Below are 10,282 nucleotides of genomic sequence, written 5' to 3' on the forward strand. Positions count from 1 at the left end.
ATCTCTATTTGCAACTTTTTGAGAAAGCACCATACTGCCTTCCACCGTGGTTGCACCTATTTCTTCAATTCTTAAAAGAATTTCCCCCTAAATGACATATTTTTTCTTCCAGCTACCTATTCCTTCTTCAGCTAATTCTGTACTTTTTAGATAATATGGAATATGAAAAAGTCCACTGTATATTCTGTTTATTAGTAAATTCTTAATTTCTCTTTAAAATATGATCTGTTAGTGTTTTTAATTTGTAAGACAATTTCATAGTACAAATCTGTAATTTCTCTACTTTTAATGTGTTATTGTTATGTGCCATTGAGTCATCTGTCATAGCTCTGAACCCTGCCATATCTTGAGCTTGTCTTACTGACTTCAACACACTGACCTTGATTACCCCAGTTACTGGGTCAGTCTGTCTAATCCAGGGTCCTCCTCTCTTGTGCTCTAGCCTTCAATCCATGATGTCCTACTCCAAGGACACATGCATGCCCAAAATGAGTTAGACAGAGGTTTAAAATCCTTGCCTTGGTTTCACCCTCTCCAAGACAGACCTATTTGGGCTCTTGGCAGTCCAGGGAATGTTTAGTACTATTCTTCAGCACTACAACTCAAGGGCATCAATTCTTCTTCTATATTCCTTAGTTATTGTTCTCTCTTGTAAATGCTCTCTGATGCATTTACAAGTACTTGCAAAAACCATCGTCTAGATCAGCCATACCTTTGTCTCTAGACTGATATCACTGCCGTTTCGCACTCTGGAGATGTCTTTGATAGCAAACTTCCCCAGTGCAGTTTGTCTTTTGATTTCCTGGTTGCTGGTGCCACGAATGTTGATTATGGAGCCAAGCAAGCTGAAATTATTAGCAATCTCTTCTCCAGCTATCATGGTACCACCAGTTTGCCCAGTGGTGAGAATCTTTGTCTTCTTGATATTGAACTTCAATCCATGTTGAAGACTACAGTCCTTGACCTTCTACAGCAAATACTTCAGGTGCTCCTCAGTTTCAGCAAGCAAGGTTGAGTCATCTGCATAATGCAGGTTGTTGATGGGACTTCCTCCAAACTTGATGTCACATTCTCATAAATTCTGTTGTTATTATTGTGTACCATCGAGGCGTTTGTGACTCATAGTGACCCTATGCACAACAGCCCTAAACCCTGCTTTATCCTGTGCTAATCACTTTGCCTCTGACACACCCATCCCAATTACCTCAGTCACTGAATCAGTCCACCTCATAGAGGGTCTTCCCCTCCTGCGCTGTCCCTCCACCCTCCCAAGCATGATGTACCTCTCCAAGGACCTGTCCCTCCTTGCAACATGTCCAGAATATGTCAGACGAAGCCCCAGAATTCTTGCCTTCAAGGAGTAGCCTGGTTTAACCCTCTCCAGGATGAATCTGTTTGTTTTCTTGGCACTCCAGGGTACATTCAATACTCTTCTCCAGCACCACCGCTCAAAGGCATCAATTCTCCTTCTATCTTCCCTAATCATTGTCCAACTCTATGATGCATAACAAGTGATTGTGAAGACCATGGCCTGTATCAGGTGCACCTTAGTCTCCAGAGAGACACCATTGCTCTTGAGTACTTTAGAGAGGCCCCTAATAGCAGACTTTCTCATCGCGATACGTTTTTATTTCCTGGCTACTTGTGCCAAGAGTGTTGACCGTGGAGCCGAGCAAACTGAAGCTGTGAACAATCTCAATCTCTTTGCCATCCATCCTGATGCTACCAGTTGGTCCAGTGGTGAGAATCTTTGTCTTCTTGACATTGAGCCTGAATCCATACTGAAGGCTGCAGTCCTTGACCCTCTGCAGCAAGTGCATGAGGTCCTCCTCAGTGTCAGCAAGCAGGGTTGTGTCATCTGCATAACGCAGATTGTTAATAGATCTTCCACCAATCCTGACGCCACACTTCTCCTCATAGAGCCCAGCCTCTTGGATTATCTGCTCTGCATACAGGTTGAAAAGGTATGTAGATAGGACACATCCCTGGCGTACACCCTTCCCAGTTTTGAACCATGCAGTGTTACCCTCCTCTATTCTGACTACTGCCTCTTGGTCCAAGTATAGGTTTCACATTAGCACAATTAAATGTACTGGGATTCCCATTCTTCTCAGAGTCAGCCACAGTTTGTTATGATCCACACAGTCAAATGCCTTTGCATAATCAATGAAACACAGATAGACATTCTTCTGGTATTCCCTGCTTTCAGCTAAGATCCATCTAACATTAGCTACAATATCCCTAGTACCACGACCCCTTCTAATCCCAGCCTGGACTTCTGATAGTTCTCTGCTGGTGTGCTGTTCCTGTCAGTTTTGGATAATCTTCAGTAGACTCTTGCTTGCATGTGAAATCAATGATATTTTTCTGTAGTTTCCGCAGTCAGTTGGGTCACTCTTCTTTTGAATGGAAATATAGATCTCTTCCAGTCAGTTGGCCAATTGGTTGTTCTCCAGATTTCTTGGCACAGCTTGGTGAGCACATCCAGGGCAGCATCTGTTAGCTGAAATATGTCATAAATTCTAGCCTTCCAAATTATCTGTTCTGCATATAGATTGTAAAGTATGGAGATAGGATGCATCCTTCAAACACAACTTTCCTGATTTTGAACCATGCAACATTTCCTTCCTCTGTTCTGAGGACTGTTTCCTCGTCCAAGTATAGGTTTCACATGAGCACAATTAAGTATTCCAGGATTCCCATTCTTCTGAAGGTTGGCCACAATTTTTTTGTGGTCCACAAAGTTAAATGCCTTTGCATAGTCAATGAAACAGAGATAGAGATTTTTCTTGTACTCCTTGCTTTCAGCCAAGTGCCATAGTCTCTTCTAAACCCAGCTCTTGTATTTCTGGTAGTTCTCTGTCAATGTTCCAATGTTTTGTTGATAATCTTCGTCAGGATTTTGCTTGCATGTGACATTAATGGTATTGTTTGAGAATTCCTACATTCTGTTGAGATAGCTTTTTTATGGAATGGGAGTAAATATAGTTCTCTCTCTTTTTTTTTACTTATTTATCTATTCTTTTTACTTGTGTACCGTCAAATTGTATCTGACTGGTACAGGAGGCGATTGTTCCTCCTTCTTCAGCAGGGCATCTGGTGGATTTGAACCATGCACCTCTGGGATTGCAGTGCAGTTTCCTGCCACTAGGCTACCAGAGCTCGCCAATATAGTTCTCTTTCAATCAGTTGGCCAGGTAGTTGTCCTTCAGATTTCTTGGTATAACCTGGTAAGTACATCCAGGCAAGCATTTGTTTGTTGAATGTCAGTTGGTATGCTGACAATTCCTGGGACCTTGCTTTTTTGCCAATTCCCTTAGAATAGTCTTAATGGTTTGTCTTTATTTAATTTGTTTTAAAATATGGACATGCCACCAGATAACCTGTATAAGTGTCAACATCAGTATCAACATATTGATAACTTCTACTTCAAGATAAGAAAGCATGCTGCTGTTGTTTTTGTTGTTAGATATCATCAAGCATGTCCCATAGCAACCCTATGAACAACACATTTGAACCCTGTCCTAAGTTGTACCATCCTCTCCATCTCTGAAATACTCAAACTTTTTGCTGAAGTCACTGTGTCAATCCACCTGGTTGAGGATCTTCTCCTTCACTGACTCTTTCGAAACATGATTACCATTTCCAAGAAATAATCTCTCCTAGCAACGTGCTCAAAGTATGTGAGATGAATCTTCATCATCTGCCTCTAAGGACCAATCTGTTCTTTTGGTAGTGCATGGAATAGTCATCACTCTCCAACACCACAACTCTCCATCATCACAACTCTTCAATACCACAACTCTCCACATCACAACTCAAAGGCATCAATAATTCTCTGTCATCCTTATTAATTGTCTAGCTGTAAACTGCATAGCAAATGACTGAAAAGACCATGGACTGAATCAGGTGCATCTTAGTCCTCAGAATGCCATAATTGCTCCTCAATACCATGGAGAGGTTCCTAACTATAGACTTTCCCAGTGCAATACGTCTCCCCATCTCCTGACTGCTGGTACCAAGTCTGTTAACTGTGGATTCAAGCAAGATGAAGTTATTGCTAATCCAAATCTTTTCTCCATAGCTCCCCGATTAAAACAAGTTTGGAAGCAGGAGTGGCATTCACTTCCAAAATAGCTTGCCTCTGGAAACTCTATGAATGTGGAGAAATTATGAAAGTTATACAAGTGATCAGGTCTTTTGTTCATAGGGTCGCTATGAGTCGTCCAAGACTTGAGGGCACCTAACAACAACAACAACAACAACAACGAGAGAGCTCTATTAGCCTAGTGGATAGAATTATGCTACCAAGCCAAAGGTGGGTGATTTTAATCTGCAGCCCTCAGACCTGGTTTTAATTGTTTGTGGTCAAACATTCTTCTAAATGGTTTAGCACTGGTCTGTCCATTTGCTGTGCAGAGGTAATAACTCGTGGTTGCTGTGATGCTGATGTGATAATGGTTACCCATGGTGGACAGTGTTTGGTGGCGCTCCCCAGTTAAAACAAGCTTGGAAGCAGGAATGGCATCTGCTTCCCAAATAGCCTATCTCCCTCCAGTAACTTTTTGAATGTGGAGAAACAATGAAAGTTATTTTACAAGTGTTCTGGTCTTTCATTCATAGGATCACTATGAGTCCTCTATGACTCGATGGTACCTAACAAGAACAGCAACATCATGATATTGCCTGTCAGTCCAGTGGCCACGATCTTTGTTTTCTTGACATTGAGATGCAATTTATATTCAAGGCTACAGGTTTAATTCTTCTGTAGCAAGTGCTTCAAGTCCTCCTCACTTTCAGCAATCAATGAAGGTCATTGATGAGTCTTCCTGCAATCCTGATGCCACATTCTTCTTCATAGAGCCATGCTTCTCAAATAATTTGTTTGGCACACAGATACAATAGATGTAGAGAAAGGATACAACTCTGACATATATCTTTCCTTTTTTTAAACCATGAAGTGTTTTGCTGTTCTTTTTAGAAAACAGCTTCTTTATCTAGGTGTAGGTTTTACATGAGCCCAATTAAGTGCTCTAGAACTCCTAGTTTTCTCAATGTTAGCCACAATCTGTTATGATCCACACAATCAAATGCTTTTGCATAGTCAATAAGCACAAGTAGACATTCTTCAGGTATTCTTTGCTTTCAACCAGGATCCATTTAATATTTGTAGTGATATCCCTGGTGCCACGGCCTCTTCTAAAGGCATCTTACAGTTCTAGAAGTCTCTCATCAGTGTACTGTTCTATCTGTTTTTAAATGATCTTTAACAGTCTTTTGCTTGTTGCTGTTGATTGCTGTTTAGTGGAGCATGACTCATAGTGACCCTATGAACAAAAGGCCTGAAGCCTTTTATAGCTATCGTCATTTCTCCAAGTTCATAGAGTTTCCAGAGGCATATTGTTTAGGAAGTAGATGCTACTCCTACAGACAAACTTGTCTTAAAAAAATGGGAGCTCCACCAAACACTGTCAACCCTAGGTAACTGTTACGGTATTTGACACCCCAATGGCAAAAATTTCAGCATCACAGCAACCGCAGGTTACCTCAGTACAACAGATTGACAGAAGAGTGCTGTACCACTTAGAAGAATGTTCCTCAAAAATATAATAACAACTGACTTCTAAACACAAAGACCCTCCATGAGGTCTTGTTGACTCTAAACAAAAGTCTTAAATAGAAAGCAACCAACGTAGTATGTTGTTGTTATGTGCCATCAAGTTACCTGTGACCCATAGAGACCAGCATCTCTGAACCTTTCCCTGTTCTGAGCCAGTCTCACTAATTCTGACACACCTCAGTTACTGTATCAATCCATCTCATTCAGGGTCTTTCTTTCCTGCACTGCCACTCTACCCTTCCAAGCATGATGTCCTTCTCCAAGGACTGGTTTCTCCTGGCTACATACCCAAAGCATGTGAGATGAAGTGTCAAAATTCTAGCCTCCAAGGAGAGACTTGATTTCACCCTCTCCAAGACAGACCTATTTGTTTTCTTGGAAGTCCATGGTATGTTCAAGATTCTTCTCTAGCAAAACAACTTGAAGGCATCAATTCTTCTTCCAGCTCTCTGATGCATAGTGAGTAATTGCAAAGAAATGGTCTGGTTAGGCGTACATTAGTTTCTAGACTGACATTGTTGCTTTTCAGCACTCTGGAGAGGTCCCTGACAGCAGATTTTCCCAGTGTAATTAGTCTTTTGATTTCCTGACTGCTAGTGTTATGAGTGTTAATTGTGGAGCAAAGAAAGCTGTAATTGCCAACAACCTCAGTCTCTTCTTCATCTATCATGGTGCTGTCAATTGGCCCCGCAGTGAAAATCTTTGTCTTCTTGATGTTGAGCTTCAATCCATATTGAAGACTACAGTCCTAAGAAAAGACGAAAAAAAAAAAAAGACACCCCCCCCCCCCAAAAAAAAAAAAAGAAGAAGACAAAACTCCTTGACCTCCTGCTGCAGGTGCTTCAGGTCTTCTTCAGTTTCAGGAAGCAGGGTTGTGTCATTTGCATAACAAAGGCAGATGAGTCTTCCTCCAATCCTTATGCCACAGTCCTTCTCCTAAAACCCTGCTTCCTGAATGATCTGTTCTGCATACAGATTGATGCCCTGATGCACTCCTTTCCTGATTTTGAACCATGCACTGTTTCCTTGCTCTGTTTTGAGGACTACTTCCTGGCCAAATTATCGGTTTCACATAAGCACAATCAAGCGTTCTGGATTCCTGTTTTCCTCAAGGTCAGCCATAATTTGTTGTGGTCCACACAGTCAAATGCCTTTGCATAGTCAATGAAGCAGAGATAGACATTCTTCTGGTACTCTATGCTGCCATGATCCATCTGACATTGGCAATAATGTCTCTAGTACCACAACCTCCTCTAAACCCAGCTTCTAGTTCTCTGTCAATGTACTGTTCCAGTCGTTTCTGGATAATCTTCAGCAGGACTTTGCTAGTGTGTGATATTAATGATATTGTTTAATAATTTCCACACTCTGTCGGGTCACAATTTTTTGAAATGATAATAAATATGTATCTCTCCAGTCAGGTGACCAAGTAGTTATCTTCCAGATTTCTTGCCACAGCTTGGTGAGTACATCCAAGGCAGCATCTGTTTTTTAAAATACATCAATTGGTATTCCATTTCTTCCTTAGGCTTTATATTTTGCCAAGTTCTTCAGAGCAACCTGAACTTCCTCCTTCATTACCATTGCCTCCTAATCTTATGTTGTTTGTTTCTTGAAATTCTGTGTCAGCCAATTATTTTTGGTACAATGACTGTATACTCCTTCCATCTTCTTTTAATGCTTCCTGAATCATTCAGCCTTCTGCTGTAGGATCCTTAAGCATTGCAGCTCACGGCTTAAGTTTATTCTTTATTTCCTTCAGCTTAAGAAATGCTAAGCTAATTTGGCCCTTTTGGTCTTCCTACTCCAGCTCCTTGCATATTTCATTATAATGTTTTGCCCTTTCAAATCCTCTATTCAGCTCCTTAATGTCTTGATTTCTTCTTCATTTTGTTTTGGCTTCTTGATGCTCTCATGCAGTTTTCACAGTCTCTTCTGACATCCATCTTGCTCTTTTCTTCTTCTTCCTTCTTTTTTTTATCCGTTATTGCATAGTGCATTTTTCTCTTTATTTAAAAAAAAATTTAAATTTTTTTAAAAATTTTAATGAAAGTTTACAGAGACTTTGAATTCTTCCTTCTTTGTAATGACCTTTTGCATTCTTCATGAACAATATTCTTGATATCTTTCCACAACTCATCTGGCCTTTCTTCATTAGTGTTCAAGGCCTCAAGCATGTTTCTGAGTTGGTTTTTAAATTGATGAGAAATATTCTCAAGATCAAATTTTGATTCTTGTGTATATGATTTTAACCTTCTTTAGTTTTATTTTGAACTTGCATATGAGCAGTTGATGGTCTGTTCCACAGTCAGCCCCTGGCCTAGTTTTCGCTGCTGATAATGAACTTCTCCAATGATTCCTTCCACAGATGTAATCACCCTGATTCCTGTGCATACCATCAGGTGAAATCCATGTTTATAGCCTGTGTTTATGTTTCTTATAAATGGTATTTTCTATGAATAAAGCGTATGATATTAATGATATTGTTTGATAATTTCCAGGTTCTGTTGGATCCCCTTTCTGGGGCATGTGAACAAACACCAGTCCCTTTTAGTCAGTCAGCCAAGTAGCTGTCCTCCAAATTTCCTGGCATAGACTGGAGAGTACATCCAGGATGGCATTTGTCATTTGAAACATGTCAGTTGCTATTGCATTGATTCCTAGAGCCTTATTTTTTTGCCAGTGCCTTCAAGTGCAGCTTGAACTTCTTCCTTCTTTACTATTGTCTCTTGATCATTTGGTATTTCCTCATATCTTTCAGTGTCAGCCCATTCTTTTTGGTAGAAATTGTGCTGTCAACTCCAAGGCACCCACCCACCAGGCACTCTGCAGGAGAAAGATGGGCAGTCTCCCCTATGATTTTGAAAACTCATTGGATGATCAGTTGGGTCTGATTCGAGGGTACACAGTAATAACAACTTTGAGTTAGGGGTTATATATAATCAGTTAGCCAAATTTGTCCAAGTAAATTTGCTCTTTTTTGCTGCTCTTTGACAAGCTCTTGCATAGCTCAAGAGTGTAAATACTGACATATGAGACACTGTAAAATTAAAGGAATGCCTTGGTCCTGTGTCTGCCTACAGGTGGCTTTTCCCTCTACATGTTCACATTTTTTTTCATTACATGTCCAGCTATATTTCTGTGTCAGATAATAGGATAGTGTACATAATCCTGAGGGAGTCAAGAAGAGATGAATTCCTTGCCATGCCAGGTGAAAGCAAAATGAATCCATCACTCTTGTTTTACAGGAACAGTAAAGAAGGCATTACCCAAATCAATGACAACATGCCAGATATCCAGGTGACTTTGAATCTTTTTAATTAAAGTTAAAACATCGGGAACTACAGCTGTTAAAGGAGATGAGTGAATGTCTTTAATTCTCTGTAGTTTACAGTCATTCTCCAAGACCCATCAGACTTTGCCACAGACTTTATCAGATTATTCAGTTCCATAGTAATAGATGCTAGGATTTCTATGTCAGTTACATCTATAATAGTTAAGAAATTTCACATAACTTCCTGTAATCTCTCAGGCAGTGGCTGGAATGTTGAGCTGGAAACAAGTGGTTTTCTGACTCTGATTGGGCACACTACTTTTTTATTATTATTAAATTTTATTAGTTTTAATGAACATTTACAGAGATTTTGGGTTTTCATTCATTCATTGTTGCACTGTTTTCTCCACCCTCCTCCCCAGTTCGTTCTTCTTTCCCAACCCCCAATGTCTGTTTTAATTGTCCAATGGGCACACTACTTTTAAAGATAACTCCAAATTAATATTTTATTTCATCCAATTGTAAAGTAATTTCTTTTAAAATATCAATTATAATTCTATATTCTGGGGTGAAGTTCAATCATCACATAATATGTTAGGCAGGCAGTTACCCTACTTTCATATCCAGTGGTGTTTGAATTGCTTTTATTTGATTCTGCCCTAGTCCAATCATCATCATCATCATCATCTTTTGGTCTTTAATATTATTAGAATCTCCTAAATCAAAGAGACCCACACCTCAGTATCTGTTGGAGGCCTATTTTACAGTCGAGAATTATTGTTCCAATAGATTATTATATTTATATGAAACCTTAGCTGTTTTGTAGCTAGTACAATAACTAATGGTTGATTTTCATGTCCATTGGCCATCCTGAAAGTGGCCACAGGTCATGCATGATATTGCCCAGCAGAAGTTCTTGGCTACTTCAGACTCTTCCAATTGAGAATGTTGTAGAATTGACAGAAAAGGATTAGTTGTGGCTTTTGACCTCCACACATTAAGTAATTTTTTTTCTTTCATATAAATCCCACATCTCTTTTGTAGTGATTCCATCTGTAAACACATCTTTCCATGGCACACATATCTGATATATTCAGGGGATTTAAATATTTCTTCGGACTGATTCTAATCACCCAAATCACTTAGTTGTTGCACTTTATTTATTACTTCTATCAGAGGCTCACCTGCTTCATTAATAGCAGAGTTGATATATTTATAAGCAGGTGGAGCAGTTTTAATAATCTTATTGTGAATCTGCACTGGGAAGGGATTGGCCGTTTCATTGGCATTTCCAAGAAAGAGAGTTTTCATTGCTGTTGTACTCAGTCTCTTAAAAATGGACCAAGGTTAAAGTGGCTCTGGCCAGGAAAATATCTTTCTTTTTTTTA

The 10,282-nt window shown here is 39.7% G+C and overlaps 1 protein-coding gene across 1 annotated transcript in view; it reads left to right on the top strand.

Moving 5' to 3' along the window:
• The window catches only part of LOC102867636 (ras-related protein Rab-31-like), a 316,824-nt gene that overhangs the window by 97,321 nt on the left and 209,221 nt on the right, over window positions 1-10,282 (top strand). The window lies entirely within an intron of this gene.

This window comes from Elephantulus edwardii, unplaced genomic scaffold (genome assembly GCF_000299155.1).
Source record: "Elephantulus edwardii isolate Elephantulus edwardi_28Jun2011 unplaced genomic scaffold, EleEdw1.0 scaffold00196, whole genome shotgun sequence".
NCBI classification, from domain to species: Eukaryota; Metazoa; Chordata; class Mammalia; order Macroscelidea; family Macroscelididae; genus Elephantulus; species Elephantulus edwardii.